The following is an 18,495-nucleotide window of genomic DNA, read 5'->3' as shown; positions in this document are numbered from 1 at the left end:
GAAGTTTATCAGAGCACAAGTCACATGACTTGGGGCAGCTGGGAAATCAACAATATGTCTAGCCCCATGTCAGATTTCAAAATTGAAAATAAAAAAAATCTGTTTGCTCTTTTGAGAAATGGATTTCAGTGCAGAATTCTGCTGAAGCAGCACTACTAACTGATTCATTTTGAAAAAAATTTTTTCCCATGACAGTATTCCTTTAAGGGCAGAAACACACAATCAGATTCGGGAGGAGATTAGTCGCCCAGCGACAAATCTCCTCTTCTTCGGGCGACTAATCTCCCTGAACTGCCTTTCCCTGCCTTCCTGCCAGCTAGAATGTAAATCACCGGCGGGATGGCACTCGGAGTGCTGCGTTTTCCAAAGTCGCCCGAAGTTTCCTCGTGAAGTGGAAATTCTAGCCGGCGGGAAGGCAGTTCGGGGAGATTAGTTGATCAGAATAAGAGATTTGTCGCCTGTCGACTAATCTCCCCGAATCTGACCATGTGTCTTTGCCCTTAAACCCTTCAACATTTTGAATGAATGTTCCGCATTCCCTTCATTGGGAAAACCTTTTTTTTGGGTTTATATCTTCTTTGAGAGCGGATGTTCTGACTGGAGCATGGGAGAGCAATTTAAACACATTGAAGAACAAAAACAATAAAAGTATGATAACATCACACATTTACGTACAGGCGTTAGACAGAAATATTAATTACCGTTAAGCCATACAAGGCACTCACAGGGATCTTAAAAAGGCAATAACAGTAACAGTAAGGAAAGTGTTTTAATTGACAATGTAATGTACTGTTGTCCTGCACTGGTAAAACTGGTGTGTTTGCTTCAGAAACACTACTATAGTTTATATAAACAAGCTGCTGTGTAGCCATGGGGGCAGCCATTCAAGCACAGGATACACAGTAGATAACAGATAAATTCTGTATAATCCCATTATATACTACAGAGCTTATCTGTTATCTGCGGTGTATCCTATGCCTTTTCTCCTTTTTCAGTTTTGAATGGCTGCCCCCATGGCTAAACAGCAGCTTGTTTACATCAACTATTGTAGAGCTTCTGAAGCAAAAACACAAGTTGTACCAGTGCAGCGCAACCGTACATTATCATTTCATTACTTCAAAGCACTTTCATTTTTTGCTGTTACTGTTCCTTTAAAAGGGTTTGCGCTACCTTTTGGCATCAACAGGCAGATTGAAGGCAGCATGGCAGTCGTACATATAAATGCATGAAGAGAAGGAATGTTCCATGTACACAATAAGCTATGTGCCAATACATTACTCATGAACAGGATGTGTTTTTCCTTTAACCACTTCAGAGCTCATGACAAATGGAAATAGCCAAGATCACCATAAACAGTTGTGAAAACACCTGTATTTTCAACCCACTGCATAAACTCCAATGAACACAGTATAAGACCTCGCAGATTAATCTGCAATTCATGGAGAACATTCTATTGGTAGGGCAAACCTGAATAAAGCCCAGTTTGGCTTCAAGTGTATTTCTAGGAATTCCTGGAGCTCGGCCATGTAACTATATCTTCAGGCTGAGCACTTGCACACTTTTATTGGATGAGGGACAAAGTATTCCTTCATTAAAGGCAACTTGTACCCTTTAGAAATTAGATAAGAATACAATTATTACCAATTCCATCACGCTCGTGTTTACTTTAATATGATAACGGCAAGCTATAAACCATTTACAAGATGCCGATTGGAAGAATCATGGAATTAAAAAACAAAAACAAATAAAAATCTCTTTTGTTAATGCAAAGGCTTTGTATTTGCTATGGGAAAACAATGCAAAGGCTTTGTATTTGCTATGGAAAAACTCTGTAGATGTTTCTCCTTTCCATTTTCTATTCACAAGCAATAAACATTATTGTACATGCAATTAAAGTTTGCTCAACCAACCAGAGGGAAACGTTTACTATTCACCTAGTAGATTAAAACATCCGACTGGTTGCTGTGGGATACAAGACCTGTTTAAATGTTTAATTATAAATTTAAAATTGTGATATAATTTTTCATTACATTTGCGGGATAGAAACAGGCAAAAGTCAAAAAGACCTGGGAATGCAGAAACTCCAGAATTCAGTGTGGGATTTTACCTAGAGTTTCACCTGTTTATGAAGAATTTGAACACTTTGATTTAGTTGAAATGTCCAATTCATGAAAAAAAAAATCTAAATAGTATTGCTATAGCATACCCTTTTGATATAATTTTGATTCGTTAACTATTTTACTTTCAAGCTGTATGCCAACTTTCAAATTTTTATAGACCTCTAGGTTTTAACTTGGGAAAACAACTGCATTAAAAGTAAAGTATCATGTATCATATATTCCATTAATGTGCTGGAAATAGCGGTGGTAAATAGAACATTTTCTAATTGGACCAGTGTTGTTAGTGGAGTACCGAAGGGCTCTACTGGGTCCTTTGCTTTTACAACTTGTTTATTAATGACCTGGAGGAGGGCACTGAAAGTATCGTTTCTATTTTTGCTGATACGAAATTGTGCAGAACTATAGGTTCCGGCGAACTGCCTAAGCGTGTATTCCCATACGATATAATGCATAGTCGCCTGCGCTAAAGCACACGCGGCGCTGGGTTTTCCGTAGTCGCCTCTCTTACTTTTGCCACACTCTAACTGTATTTCGTTGTTTTATTATTTTTTTCACAAATAATAGTCCGAACAGAAAAGAAAACGAAAACAAAACAAAATGGGAAACAAAAACAGGCAAAGTTGTGGAAATAGTTATGATACTTTTTTTTTAATAAATAGATGACCAAAAATAAAAATTTGTGTTTTATTTGTTTAATTAGGTTTTCTTCATCTACCTTTAGGACTTGTTTGAAAATGATGATGTTTTAGGTCACATTCATAGAATAATATTAAAAATTTTAAAGGGTTCACAAACTTTATCCAGTGACTAGTCAGTTTGCCAATTTGGAGTCAGGAAGGAATTTTGTCCCCCTCTGAGGCAAATTGGAGAGGCTTCAAATGGGGTTTGTTTGTTTTTTGCCTTCCTCTCGATCAACTGGCAGTTAGGCAGGTTATATATAGACTTAAAAGGTTGAACTTGATGGACGTGTCTTTTTTTTTTCAACCTAACTTACTTACTTAACTTGTCTAAGAATACAGTCGTGCTTGAAAGTTAAGGATTTTGCTTGTTTTGTCCCTAGTGCCAATTTGAATTGTCATCAAATGTTTTATTCTGGTTTCACATCCCTTTAATTCACAGCTGCTGGCAAACAATATAGGTACATAAATTATGACACTGCCTTTACAGAATTAAAGGAGAAGGAAACCCCCTGGGCGCAAAACCCCTCCCCCTCCCATGTTGCCCCCCCCCCCTGGCCTACCTGTCCCCCTGGGCAAATGCCCCTAACTTGTCACTCACCCCTCAACGCAGGTCCTGTCCACGGAGTTCACAGTCACCATCTTCTCCCACGCGCGTCTTCTTCCTGCTTTGACCGGCGGCTTCTGGCGCATGCGCAGTAGGAACATTTACCGGTACTGATCTACTGCGCATGTGCCGAATGTCACAAAGTTTTCCGATTTCTCTTCGTGACATTCAGCGCATGCGCAGTAGATCCGTACCGGTAAATGTTCCTACTGCGCATGCGCCAGAAGACGCCGTTCAAAGCAGGAAGAAGACACGCGTGGGAAAAGATGACGACTGTGAACTCCGTGGACAGGACCTGCGCAGAGGGGTGAGTAACAAGTTAGGGGCATTTGCCCAGGGGGACAGGTAGGCCAGGGGGGAGGAGGGAGGGGGGCAACACAGGGTTTTTTTGCGCCCAGGGGGTTTCCTTCTCCTTTAAGCAATAGCTAGTGATATGCAAAGCTTTTCCCTATAAATAAACTTCTGGCTCAGCATGTTAGTATAAAATCTCAAGGAGTGTTCTATTACAGGAATTAGGCTTTAAAAAAGGTACAGTCTTGGGGATCAAGGAGCCAGAATCACCAGTTTTGCATGAAAGGGCCTCACAATTTGCATTGAAACAATGTACAAGCAGTACAAGACAATCTGCAATAACACAACAGTTTCACAATAGATTATTATTATATTAGAGTAAAATAACAATTTAATGTGATACACCTGAGCTATAGGTAGCAAACAAACAGTATCATGATCAGTAAAACTACAGGCATAATTTTCAGAATACTGACAGAACAGGAAACCAGTCAATTGCTCATTAACATCTCGTAAGGTACACTGTGTCAGTAAAAACAAGCTCAGGACTGAAGTGCAGACACATTTGCCATTTCATAACCTGTGGTTAAGTGCATAACCAAAGGAAAAAGAGCTGCCAAAACACTGCAGTAAAGGTACAGCTCTGTAATACACCATCATTAAAGGATAACTAAACTCTTAAAATGAATATAGCTAAAAATGCCATATTATATATAATGAACTTATTGCACCAGCCTAAAGTTTCAGCTTCACAATCGCAACAATGATCTAGGACTTCAAACTTGTCACAGGGGGTCAAAATCTGTCTGTCTGTGACACTCACATGCTCAGTGGGCTCTGAGCAGCTGTTGAGAAGCTAAGCTTAGGGGTCATAGCAAATTATCAAGAAGCAAAGGAGGTTGGCCTGTAAAGAAGCTGATGCTACAGGGCTAATTATTAAATTCTGATGCTAGTTGCACTGGTTTCTGTGCTGCCATGTAGTAATTATCTGTATTAATTACTAATCAGACATGTATTGTGACATTTCTATTCTATGTGTACTGTATATTGTGAGTGGGTCCCTAAGCTCAGTAAGTGACAGCAGCACAGAGAATGTGCAGTGAATCAGCAGAAAAGAAGATGGGGAGCTACTGGGGCATCGTTGGAGACAAAGATCTTTACTGCTAAAGGGCTGTGGTTGCCTTGGGCTGGTACAGAAGCCTAAAACATTATGTACAACATTTCTACCTACTTCTTAGTTCTCCTTTAAGGTGTAAAACTATGGGGAGACCCAGCCCAGCCTTTTTGGACAGCAGAACTAGAACAGACAGACTATTTTTTTTTTAAACATGTATTTGTGTATTGCCCTATAATCCAGATCTTGCTACAGCCCACACAGAGAACTACATCCACTGATGAGTCTTTAATGCACAAGGAAAGCCCTATACACTGGAGCATGCCAATATAAAATACACCCCCCCCCCCCCCCGCCACCCCAATGAATCAATCACTGTTTTTTTCGTGGACCAGGGAATATATACACTAGCCTTGGTAAAAATTAGCATTGCAGCACAGCAAACTTTCTTACCTCTCTCTGGTGTCCCTTGGCAGACTAAAGGTGGCCATAGACATTAAGATTTTTCTCTCCCAAACGATCAATTTTAGTGCGATCCAACAAATGCCGTCAAACTATCATCAGGTTAGTGGGCACCAAACGATTGTGCATCTAATGATCTGAAATAGGTCAGAAAATCAGTCGAGTTAGAAAATTTTAATTGTTCACAGTGAAATGTATTCATTGTCCAATTGTTTGCAGGGCCAAGCAGACAGCTGTCCACAGTTTTCCTGGCTTTAACTAGAGGATATCTATTGAAATGGTCATTTCAGGCTGAAAGACAAATCGTACATTTAAAGGAGAACTAAAGCTTAACTAAAGGCTAGAAATGTTGTACATTATGTTTTGGGTTTCTGTACCAGCCCAAGGCAACCACAGCCCTTTAGCAGTAAAGATCTGTGTCTCCAAAGATGCCCCAGTAGCTCCCCATCTTCTTTTCTGTCAATTCACTGCACATGCTCTGTGCTGCTGTCACTTACTGAGCTTAGGGACCAACTCAAAATATACAGTACAGATATAAATGGCACAATATAAGGCTGATTCGTAATTAACAGATGATTACTATATGGCAGTTCAGAAACCTGTGCAACTAGCATCAGAATTTAATAATCAGCCCTGTAGCATCAGCTTATATGACAGATCAACCTCATTTTCTGTTTGATAATTTGCACCGACCCCTAAGCATAACTTCTCAACAGCTGCTCAGAGCCCACTGAGCATGTGAGTGTCACAGACACTTTCCAAGATGGTGACCCCTGTGACAAGTTTGAAGTCCTGGATCATTGCTGCTATTGACAAGCTGAAACCTTAGGCTGGTGCAAAAGTGCAGTAAATAAAATATGGCATTTTTAACCACATTCATTTTTAGCGTTTAGTTTGATCGTTTCCGGATAAGTTTGGTCCTATCATAACAAAAAGATCTTAAAATCTTAACGTTTATAGGCACTTTTAAGATGGCCATTGACGTGCAGATTTTACCTTTGCCGAACGATCTTCCAATCTGCCACTAACCATTCAGATTAAATAAAGTAGTAAAAAATGTTCTGCCCTTCACAGGAACCTTATACTGTCCAGAACCAATGGCCATAGCAAAAAAATCCTCCAAATAGAATCCCACTTTATCTGTTTAAATCTGGCTCCATGACCTTTGTCCCTGCAGCTGGAGTTGAAAACATTAAAGAGGATCTAAAGGCAAAAATAAAATACAATTTTTACTTTATTTACTGAAAAAGAAACCTATCCCCAATATACTTCAAATAAAAAATCTGTAGAGTTTTTAGAAGAAACTTGACTGTATGCAGTGAAATTCTCCCTTCATTTACTTGCTCTGACTGCTGCAGATATGAATCTCTACACTTTCGCCGGCTGTACTGGAAAACAAACAAAGCTGCTCCAGTTCTGGGAAGGTGGGAGGGGCTCCCCCTGCCGTTTGAAGTACAATCGTTTCCCTGCAGAGCAGTTAAGCTGGCCATAGATGTACAGATTTTCAACAGATCCAATCCACATCGTGAGACCAAGATCTTCTGAGAACCATCGTACGAACGTTCGAACTGTCCATCAACTAAAACGACCAATTTACCAGGAAAACAAAGGGGAGCTGCCTGCTTGGCCCTGCAAACATCCATAGATTGTACTGGGACCGACAAAGATTTTTTAACCTGGCCGATCAATTTCCTGGCAGATGTCGGACGAACAATCGTAAGATGTACGATCGTTTGAATCCCACTAACCGCACGATAATTTGACGAATCGGTCGGGCTGCGCTGAAATCGGTCGTTTCGCAAAGAAGAATCGTCGCGTCTATGGGGGCCTTTAGGGACCATCTGAAGTTTAATATCTGCAGCAGTCAGGGCAAGTAAATGAAGGGAGAATTTTACTGCATACAGTAAAGTATCTTATAAAAACAGTAGACATTTTTTAATCAAATTATAATGGAGATAGGTTTCTTTTTCATTAAAGAAAGTAAAATATGGATTTTATTTTTTTGCCTTTACATCCCCTTTAAAACATGCTGGGAGCTGTAGTCAACTTTGCCAGCAACCCACTTGATGAAAAAGGAAAGTAAGAATTCTTTAATAATGTTTTATTGCTCTGTTCTCCCAGCAAGTCAAAAATGTATGCGATATGCCAATGCTAGATAACAGCAAGATACTGACCATAAACTATTAGGAATAATTCTCACTGGCAAATTACTTTCATCTTCCTACTCTGAAGAGCCTGGGAGTGCAGTGGGGAGTTTTAAAGAAGGTGTGCTTCACCTATACAAGTAATACATACAGTAGCATTGTAGTTCAGCCTAAAGGAGCCTGCTGTGGTTCACTTTGAACTCTTTGTTCAACTTTCTGGAGAAGGATGTTAGTGGCATCCTGACAAGCTTAGGGGTGAAGTGTAACAACCAAATTCAAAGAATTAAAGGACAAGGAAAGTCTAAACTAGAATAAGGCTAGAAATGCTGTATTTTGTATACTAAATATAAACATGAACTTACTGCACCACAAGCCTAATCAAACAAATAATTTATGCTTTCAAAGTTGGCTACAGGGGGTCACCATCTTGTAACTTTGTTAAACATCTTTGCAAGACTAAGACTGTGCACATGCTCAGTGTGGTCTGGGCTGCTTAGGGATCGTCATAAACAAAGCTGCTTGAGTTCTGCATGGCTGGGAAGTAAGGCGTGGGCTCCCCCTGCTGTTCATAAGTATGATTGTTTCCCTGCTCAGCAGTTAGGGACCGTCTGACAATTCCTATCCACAGCAGTAAATGAAGGGAGAATTTCACTGCATACAGTCAGGTTTCTTATAAAAACGGTACACATTTTTTAATTAAAGTATATTGGAGATAGGTTTCTATTTCATTAAAGAAAGTAAAAATGGGATTTTATTTTTTTGCCTTTCCTTGTCCTTTAAGAATAGCGAGAATATTTTTCTAAATAAAAACTGAAATGATGAATAATGCTGCATTTAATGTAACACATAACTTCCTCTTCAGAGCCTAGTGACTTGCTTAGAGCAAACAGGGACAAGACAGGCGTTTTCAACAGCTGTGTTTCTATTCACATCAAAGGACAGTTTCTAAAAGCTTCTATTTCAATAAGATTGAAACACTAAATATATCATGATTTGAAGATTAAGAGCAAACACTGAACAGCATTTCAAGTAGCTCAATATTAGCTGCACAGCTCTTTTTAAACACCCCTGTTTGGTGCAATGGAAATGGCTTAGCTTTTTTAAAAAAAAAAGTTACAATAAAGCACACGTCCTAAGAACATTGGCCACTACAGAGGATTACGCTGGCAATAAAAGCTGCCAGTAACGTAACTAGAGGGGGGCGGGCCCTGGTGCGGGACGCGCAGCCGGGCCCCTGCCCCCTCCATACGTGATTTTCGGCCCACATTTCAGTGGCGCGCGAGCTGCCGGGGGGCCCTGAGGGGGTGCGGGCCCTGGCCCGCTCACACCCCCTGCTCCCCCAGTAGTTCCTCCACTGAAAGCTGCCTATCAGTCATTCCAAATCTAGACAGCACCTTGTGGGTCCATCTATGAGGCCCATAAGGTGGCAATAGACGTAACAATTACGATCTTTCTTGGAAAATATCTTTCCAAGACAAATCATTTATTTAAATACACGCGCGTATAGAGCTTAATCATCAGATATACAGATAGAAACAATAAAATTCTACCTGTATCTGACGATTCAGCACTAACAGTGGCCGATGTTTGGGTGCCTTCAAAGGCACCCGGTCCAAATTTTTCGTCCAGCCTGATTGACGAGTCGACCGATAGCCAAGTCTTCTGCCCATATTGGTCAGCTCTTTTCGTTCCATACACGCACCGAATATTGTATGAAAATTTTTTGTACGTTATTATCTGTGCGTCTTTGGCCACCTTAATATCCATCAGGCAGGTCAAGAATCAATAGCAATTGTTTTTACAAATAACTTTAAAGGAATACGGTCATGGGAAAAAAAATGTTTCTAAACATGGGGATAAACATATTGTCAGTTTCGCAGCTGTCCCAAGTGATGTGATATGTGCTCTGATAAACTTCAGTCACACTTTACTGCAAGTTGTGATATCACCCCCCCCCAGCAGCATAACAACAGAACAATGGGAAGGTAACGAGAAAGCAGCTCCCTAACACAATATAACAGCTGCCTGGCAGATCTAAGAACAGCACGCAATAGTAAAATCCAGGTTCCACTGCCACACATTCAGTTACATTGAGTAGGAGAAATAACAGCCTGCCAGAAAGCAGTTCCATCCTAAAATGCTGGCTCTTTCTGAAAGCACATGACCAGGCAAAATGACCTGAGATGCACCTACACACCAATATTACAACTTGAAAGAAAAATACACTTTGTGGTTCAGGAATTAAATTTTATATTGTAGAGTGAATTATTTGCAGTATAAACAGTGTAATTTAGAAATAAAAAATACATCATAAAAATCATGACAGAATCCCTTTAAAACACTGAAATGTTTTAATATATTTATATTGGAAAGTTGTTTAGAATTATGTTTTCTTTTATTAGGCATATTTTTATTTTGGGGTTGACTTGCCCTTGAAGTTTATGTTTTCTTTGGTGTCTCACTCTGGCAGCTCAGCAAGCCAGGTGCAGATTCTAAACGGTTACACTTTGCTACATAAGTTATTAGCAACTATTGTATCAATTATAACAGCTGCCTTGAAACTCAGGGATACTGCTCAGCAGAGCCAAAGACCCCCTTTCCAGAGCTACTTCAGACAAGAATGTGAAAAATGAACTTGGAAATTACAAAAAAAAGTAACAAATAGAAAGTAACTGAAAAGGGTCTTTATTTCTAGTGAATTATCCGAAAACAACGTAACCAAAAATTAAAAAAAAAAAAAGGATTAAAAGTGAAAAAACCCTTTAAAGGGCATGTAAAGGCAAACAAATAAAATCCCATTTTTACTTCTATAATGAAATAGAAACCTATCTCCAATATATTTTAATTAAAAAATGTGTACCATTTTTATAAGAAACCTGACTGTATGCAGCGAAATTCTCCCTTCATTTACTGCTGTGGATAGGAATTGTCAGATGGTCCCTAACTGCTGAGCAGGGAAACAATCATACTTATGAACAGCAGGGGGAGCCCCCGCCTTACTTCCCAGCCATGCAGAACTCAAGCAGCTTTGTTTATAACGATCCTTAAGCAGCCCAGACCACACTGAGCATGTGCACAGTCTTAAGCTGGCCATAGACGCAAAGATCCGTTCGTACGAATCGTGGATTCGTACGATTTTCGGACCATGTGTGGAGAGTCCCGACATTTTTCGTCCGTCGGAGATCGGTCGTTTGGTCGATCGGACAGGTTAGAAAATTTCTGTCGGCTGCCGATAATATCTCTGCGTGTATTGCCGATGGTATGATTTTCAGAGGGAGACGGTCACTAGTGTTGTCAGACATAAGTATCGTATGATTGCCGTCAGGGGCAGAACATTGGGTGATCTGTTCTTATTTGATCGGAATGGTAAAGACTTTGATCTGAATGGTTAGTGGAGGGTCGGGAGATGGGAAAGTCCGATCGTACGTTGATTCGTACGATCGGATCTTTGCGTCTATGGCCAGCTTAAGTCTTGCAAAGATGTTTAACAAAGTTACAAGATGGTGACCCCCTGTAGCCAATTTTGAAAGCATAAATTATTTGTTTGATTAGGCTTGTGGTGCAGTAAGTTCATGTTTATATTTAGTATACAAAATACAGCATTTCTAGCCTTATTCTATTTTAGACTTTACATGCCCTTTAAACAGGGACCTTGCTCTCATCCAGGAAACTACAGTGGAGTAAGTCTGACTAATAAAGTATAATGTCTTCTAGAATGCATATTATGACTTAATACATTAAAATAATGGCACACAGAGTATAACCTCTATCATTTCAGTTAACAAAGAAGTGCACAAATATGACATTGCGGTTTCTCCCCTTCATTTGAATGGAAACTATACCTCTCAACTGTCCTGTTTACTGCGGGACAGTCCCAATATTGACAGCTCAGCCCGTAGTCCAGGGGTTTCTAACTGAAATGTCCCGAGTTTCTCTTTGATCTCCTGCACTGATGCCAGAAAAAGATACAAACTTTCTGAAACTTAATAAAGATAAGAGGCTTTTTGGCAAAGAGCCCAGAACACTGAGCAGCTGCACTTAAAGCTGGCCTTAGATGCAAAGATCTGATTGTAAAAAATCGCCCTAAAACTCCCAAATTTTGGAAAATGGACATTGTAATTAGGGGATGTGGCCATAAAAAGGGGTGTGGCCAAAAAGTTTACCCTCTTTATATTTTTCAAAAGTAGAAGGTATGGGAAAGCACCTGACAATGATATTACTTGGCATTTTGGGTTGCTATGGACATTATTTACATAGATATACAGGTATAGGATCCGTTATCCGGAAATCCATTATCTAGAAAACTCCAAATTACAGAAATAGACTATTTTATCCAAATAATCCACATTTTTAAAAATCACTTTCTTTTTCTCTGTAATAATTAAACAGTATATTGTACTTGATCCATACTAATTAATAATTTTGGAAGCAGCAGCAGTCTATTGGGTTTGTTTAACATTTACATTATTTTCTTCTAGACTTAAGGTATGAAGATCCAGATTACAGAAAGATCTGTTAATCCGGAAAACCATATCCGTACTCGCATTTTGCTAAAACATTATGAAAAATTATTATTATCATAACATACAGAGCTGTAATAAACTGGAAAATACGTATCTGTACTTTCTGGAATGGCTTTTGCAAGTATGTAGCAACAGGGGAAAGGTTTATACCCTGTGTAGCAACCATAGATGTTTGCTTTCAACACTCTAAACGCAAATTGAGTAGCAAATGGTAACTTGAAGTCGGTTGCTAATGGTTACTGGTCCAAGACAAAATGTTTCCCTTGAGACAGCATAAACCTCTTGGGTTTGATAAAGTCGATGTCCTCAGTGGGAAAAAAAAGTTGGATATTGGCCATATTAACAATATACACTGTAATACTGGCTGCAGAATGGCTCTACTACTGATCATTTCAACAAGCACAGAAACAAAAGCTTTACAATTATTAATATGGCTAACATCATCAGACCCTATCAATAACAAATAGGCATGGTGGTTAGCAGAAGAGTATTGCATTGCTGGGATCTTATATTCATTATGATCTGGACACTAGACTTGAGGAGTCTGCTTGCCCCTCTAAACCAATATTTCGGTCAAACAGTCAATTCCCCAACGTAATGTGGGTCTCCTAAGAAAAATTATGAGAGCCACTGCTAAAAAAAAGTGCCTCTTTTTTTCATGGAAAATAACATGTAATATTGTTGCCAAAAGTTTCAGCAAATGAAAATAAATTTCTTGGAAAAGTGTCCTTGCTTGGGTCAGTGTATTTCATGGTACCAATATGATTACATAGTAAAACTGCAAGGTCAGTGAAAAAAAAGAAGAAGAAGAAGACAAATTTATCAAGGTCAGCCCTTTAAAAATATCCAGCAAACTATTACAGTCTTATTACTGGCAATATCAAACATAGGAGATATGCACTGCTGCCTGGAGAGGTCAAGTCTAAATAAACTATTAGTGTGGAGGAGACGAGGCCCAGAACAAATAAAGCCACTGATCATTTAGTCAGGAGTGTCCATACTTTACTAATGCAAGGTCTACTTTTAGTGATGTTGGCCCATTATGATCTAAATCCATAATAGGATTGCTAGCATTATGTTCCATGGAAAATATTACTTAAATATTATATTGATTTATGGGAGATATGATATTGCTATATTTAACAAACAAGTATTCTTATGTAAGCTTAACATAATAAATATCTGAATGAAAAGCATGAAATAGGAGGGTGATTCAGAAAAGCTGTTGACAGTATCTTGAGATCTACTGATCCCCAGCTAAAGGTCTACTAGTAGAGCCCTAATCACTTTTTGGCCACCCCTGATTTAGGTGTATGACACATAGAGGCCCATTTATCAAAGGTCTACCGTGATTTCGAATTCATGCGAGTTTTTAAAAACTGCCCTAAATTCCACCAATCAAAATGTATTAATAAAATCTAATTTTTAGAACTCTGATGAGTTAAATCGACCTGAGAACTCCCTCCATGTCAAATGTGACAGTTTTGACCATGAAGTAAATGTGAAAATTCGAATTCGACCCTTGATAAATCTGCCCCAGAGAGATGTGCTTAAGGGAAAACTATACCCCCCCAAACAATATAGGTCTCTATAAAAATATATTGCATGAAACAGCTCATATGTAAAACCCTGCTTCATGTAAACAAACCATTTTCATAATAAAATACTTTTCTAGTAGTATGTGCCATTGGGTAATCATAAATAGAAAATTTCCATTTTAGAAAATAAGTTCCGCCCCCTGGGATCGTACTATACTTATTAGGTCAGATGAGCCAATTAACAGACAGAGTTGTGTCTTTTGCTTCCACACTTCTTCCTGTTACAGTTTGAGTTGTAATATTTCTGGTCAGGTGATCTCTGAGGCAGCACACAGACCATCACAAAGTGGTGGCTTAAGGCAAGAGATGTAAAAGGGCAATATTTACTTAAATATATATTCCAGTTTGGTAAGATTCTTTAATATGCCACTTAATATGATATAAACTGTTGGGGGGTATAGTTTTCCTTTAAATCACTGTGGCCCATTAAAAAAAATAGCCCCTTCTCCAGAGGCAGACAATTTCCATTTCTGTGAATTAGACGCAAGCTGTCCATAAGAAACAGTTATCTTCAAGAAGATCAAATGGCAAATTGTTGCCTACAGGCCATTCCATAGCACTGGAGAACTACTTGAATCGCCTGAGAGTGCTCATGCAAGAAATTTCCCAAGTGAAAAGTATTTGCACAATTGCTTTCAGGTGGCTGCCATAGCAGGAAATGGGGGATGACTTCTAGTGATTTCATGTTATATAGCAAGCTACAAAAAATGGTAGATTCCTGAAAGTTCCCCTAAAACTGCCTGCAATAGTCACATAAACTTGTGGAAACATAGAAAATCAGAAACATGGATAAAAGAATAACACTGCCACACAATTACCCGTATATACTCGAGTATAAGCCGAGGTACCTAATTTTAGCTACAAAAACTGGGAAAACTTATTGACTCGAGTATAAGCCTAGGGTGAGAAATGCAGCAGCTACTGGTATGTTTCAATAATCAAAAATTGAGGCATGAGTGGGTCTTCCCAGAGACTATTATCCACTGTTACTATAGGCACCATCTCTCCCTACTATACCTGCTATCGCTTAGTTACCATACCTTCCCTTGGTTAGATTTGCTGAAGTAGAGAGCATAACTTTCAATTTTCAGAGTGAAAATGTGGAAGTTAAGTTGCTGCATGTGGCACAATGCATGGCTCCACAACTGTGGTCTATTTCACATTGCCGAGTCAAATAGAAAACATCTATTTGTATTGACATACGGTACATTTGTTTTGACATCTCTTACAAGAAAAGGAATTGTTAGAGTTGTATTTTTTCCATTGTGTGGCACGGTACTGCCTGAGCTTTTCTTGCCTCATATCAAAATCAGCACTGCAGATACTGCCATAACTGGAAAAGGGAAGCTGTTATATATTCATTTATATGTACCGTGTTTTTTCCCTGCTAATGGGTTTGTCAAATTGGTGCGGTTGAAGTCAAGTGCGTGTCGCGGATGACACTGCGCCGCTGGTGAAGTCACACGCAACGTGTGTTCCGCTACCGCCCTTCGGGCATCTGATTGGACAGCCTGCGGCGCGTAGAAGAAAGGATGTGCGCGAGCTGCCGGGGGCCCTGCGGCGTACAGAATAGAGCTCTAGCCGGTGCAGGTCACACAGCCATCCGCTCCGATCAGCTAGGTACCGTATATCCACTTAGATCAGCTAGGTACAAAGGATAATTTTTGTGCAAGCAGCCCTAATTCGAGTATAAGCCGAGGTAGACTTTTTCAGCATATTTTGGGTGCTGAAAAACTCGGCTTATACTTGAGTATATACTCTGGATGAACTGGCAGTTAGGCAGGTTAAAATAGAGTTAAAAGGTTAAACTTGATGGACTTGTGTCTTATTTCAACCTAACTCACTATGTTACTATGTACTGAAAGAATATGTTTTAGATGTGTTTTGCAAAGACATTAACCATCTACTGCAAGGAACTAACAATTGCGGTAATTCCATGTGCTTTGCCTGCTTCCATGGCATCAAGTTGGCCGGCTACATATATGGGTATACCTGGCAAGGAGGGTTAGGATAGATGTGGATACGGAATATGGGCACAAATAAAATACCATAGAGGTGGCACATATATGGGTACACTTGATGAAGAGTAGGGCCGGAACTAGGGTAGGCAGACTAGGTGCAACTATGGGGGGTGCACTTTTTTCAAATGTATTCACCACCTGTTCCAACCCTCTCTTGCCCATGATTCATACTGTGGGCAGAAGCACTCGCCAGCTCTCTTGGCAGCTGCTGGCCCAGGTACTTATTTGGGGGCAATATTGTGTTTTTTTTTGGCTGCTGCTGGCACAGGTACTTATTTGGGGGCAATATTGTGTTTTTTTTGGCTGCTGCTGGCACAGGTACAGATTGGGAGCAATATTGCTTTTTTTGGCAGCTGCTGGCACAGGTACTTATTTGGGGGCAATATTGTGCTTTTGGCTGCTGCTGGCACAGGTGCAGATTGAGGGAACAATATGATAGATGTTTTGGCTTATGCTGGCACAGGTAGGGATTGTAGGCTTGAGGTCAATCTGACAAATTTACTGATGTTGGAACAGGTACAAATAGGGGGCAAATATGATGCAGGTACATGGGCAACATAATGGCTGCTGGCACAGGGGGCAATATGAATGGTAAGGTGGGAAATGGTAATGCAGGACTGGGTGAGGGGGCACTGATTGAAGCCCTTGTCTATGTTGCCAAAATCCCTTGGCCCTGCCCTGGCGAAGAGGGTGAAGCTAAAGGTGGAGAGAGAAGAGGGCACAGTACATTGAGAGGGCACAGTACATTGAGAGGGGACAGTACATTGAGAGGGGACAGTACATTGAGAGGGCAGTGTACATTGAGAGAGGGCAGTGTACATTGAGAGGGGACAGTACATTGAGAGGGGACAGTACATTGAGAGGGCACAGTACATTGAGAGAGGGCAGTGTACATTGAGAGGGGACAGTACATTGAGAGGGGACAGTACATTGAGAGGGCACAGTACATTGAGAGGGGACAGTACATTGAGAGGGGACAGTACATTGAGAGGGCAGTGTACATTGAGAGAGGGCAGTACATTGAGAGGGCACAGAACATTGAGAGAGGGCAGTACATTGAGAGGGGACAGTACATTGAGAGGGCAGTGTACATTGAGAGGGGACAGTACATTGAGAGGGCACAGTACATTGAGAGGGGACAGTACATTGAGAGGGCAGTGTACATTGAGAGAGGGCAGTACATTGAGAGGGCACAGAACATTGAGAGAGGGCAGTACATTGAGAGAGGGCAGTACATTGAGAGGGCAGTGTACATTGAGAGGGGACAGTACATTGAGAGGGCACAGAACATTGAGAGGGGACAGTACATTGAGAGGGGACAGTACATTGAGAGGGGACAGTACATTGAGAGGGCACAGTACAAGTATATGAGCAGACATGGCAGTGGGCACAAGTTGGTTATTAAAAGGCTAATATGAGATCACGGATGAGTTCTGGGTAACAAAGTCCCCCCCTGCCCGTGAGACATCAGTCGGAACTACAATAACCAGAAGCCCCTGATGAAAGGAAACAGCTGTCGAGACATCCGGCGGCCCCACACATATGCGACTAAATAGCGGCTCGGAGGAAAGCGCAACAATGGAAGTCCTGCGGGGAAGGCGCAACGTACGAAAGGTGAACGAAAAGGACAGCGCAAAGCACTAGCTGAACAGCGCAGACTTAACGCCCGGCGGAGAACAAGAACAGTAGCTAAAGGCAAGGGAGGAAGGGACAGAAGTGTGATATAACGTACTCTCACACACTGCTTGGGGGGACATTTACCGACTGACACAGCTGACAACGTACCGGGGCGGATGTCCCGTCCTCGGCCTCCGCTACCCAGGTCGACTCTTCCTCCTCCCGAGCTCCCGTCCGATTCACACGCTGCCAGCTCCGGGAACCACTGCGTCCGTCTCACAGAGCTTCCCCGGACTCCGCCCCCTCGCGTCATTAATCTACCGCCCCTAAACGTCACTTGTCAGTCACCTTCCAGCAATAACACTGGGCGTGGCCATGTTTTGAACGGGATTGGAACAAGATCTGCGTGACGTCACCCCTATAATTCTATGAATTAAACCACTTTAATGTGTGTGAGTGTAACTTGGTTCCAGCCATTTTGGGCTATTAATTTAAATCCTAGGTAATCCCAGTACAAACTAGCCAAGGTACGGATTTGGACTACTTTTTGGGCCTTTGGCTGTACTTTGGAAACCAGCCCTAATGTGCCAGTGTCTCCTAATGCATGTTGGGTAATGTAGTTTTTTTTAACAGTTTGCAGACTGCCAAGTTTAATGTTTTTAATGTAAGGACTACAATACCCAGCATGCAATGGGACTGACTTGTGTGGAAGTAGGGAGTTACCAACATTTTGGGCTCTGTACCCCAGTCTCCCATCACTCTTAAGCTTTTCTCAATTTCAGACAATTTTGGGGCAAAAATCTACTGGTCACCAAAATGTCTAGAGGTTGACCGGTTAGTTTTACCAATATTTATTGACATTGTATATGTATTAGGACCTTATGGGGCCCCTATACCTCCTGGGCCCCCCTCTGTAGTTATGCCCCTGATGACGGGCGAATCTGTCCCATTTTACATCATGGAAAAATTTGTAGCCGATTTTGGCCGGTTTTGAAAATTAGACCCGGCAACCCTGGTTTGTAGTTATTTGGTTGAATTTTTCTAGGCAGTGGATGCTGTTGTGGTTTTGAGGAGCGCAGTTACATTGTATGACAGGGTCGTGTGGGGAAAGCGATAAAACAGTGGGACTCACGAGTTATGATATTTGTATGTATAACTGTACTTATAAGTAAGGTTGCCACATTTTGGCCCTGTTAAATCCGGGCATGGGGCGGGGCCATGATGCAATGGGAGGCGAGTCATGACGTCAGGGGCTATGACGTATTGCCACGTCAATCATAGGGAATCCTGCCTGGTTTTCCTAATTTGAAAAACCGGGCAG

At 40.9% G+C, this 18,495-nt stretch overlaps 1 protein-coding gene across 9 annotated transcripts in view; it reads right to left on the bottom strand.

The window, feature by feature from the left end:
• wwp1.S (WW domain containing E3 ubiquitin protein ligase 1 S homeolog) overlaps positions 1–17,581 on the bottom strand; it is a 91,831-nt gene extending 74,250 nt beyond the window's left edge. For 4 of the 9 annotated variants that reach the window (XM_018223839.2, XM_018223840.2, XM_018223838.2 and 1 more), the window contains exons 1-2: positions 17,343–17,580; positions 5,263–5,408 (exon numbers count right to left, since the gene is read on the bottom strand). The gene's annotated coding sequence lies outside the window, so the exon portion shown is untranslated. The other 5 variants (XR_001932130.2, XM_018223844.2, XM_018223841.2 and 2 more) reach the window with 4 other exon arrangements.
• Between the last annotated feature and the right edge of the window lie 914 nt (positions 17,582–18,495).

Source organism: Xenopus laevis, chromosome 6S (genome assembly GCF_017654675.1).
Source record: "Xenopus laevis strain J_2021 chromosome 6S, Xenopus_laevis_v10.1, whole genome shotgun sequence".
NCBI classification, from domain to species: Eukaryota; Metazoa; Chordata; class Amphibia; order Anura; family Pipidae; genus Xenopus; species Xenopus laevis.
This window is presented reverse-complemented; position numbering and strand designations above follow the sequence as displayed.